We start from the raw sequence: 341 nt of genomic DNA on the forward strand, positions 1-341 counted from the left end.
TATTCCACATGTCTAAGTGTGCATGTTAAAAATCAGTAAATGAACAGAATAATCCATGAGTGTATGTGTGCACGCAGGCAGAAGAGCTGTGAGATGCAAGTGTGAGGGGAAAAAGGTAAGTAATTTCAACCACACTACCTGAGCAGCAGTGATGGTCTGATTCTGTGTTACCACAGTGGTAGTGCCCAGAGAAGGAGATGTGTGAATACCCCTTACCACGCTGAAATGGCCAAGGTGATGCCGACAGCTGTTGGACGTGGAGGGTTTGTGTTGTTTGGTTGGGATTTTTTCAGACACACTCCCCCCGCCCCAAATACTAATTAGCTGGGCTCTGTTGCTCC

Source organism: Buceros rhinoceros, unplaced genomic scaffold (assembly GCF_000710305.1).
Source record: "Buceros rhinoceros silvestris isolate BGI_N320 unplaced genomic scaffold, ASM71030v1 scaffold24519, whole genome shotgun sequence".
NCBI lineage: Eukaryota > Metazoa > Chordata > Aves > Bucerotiformes > Bucerotidae > Buceros > Buceros rhinoceros.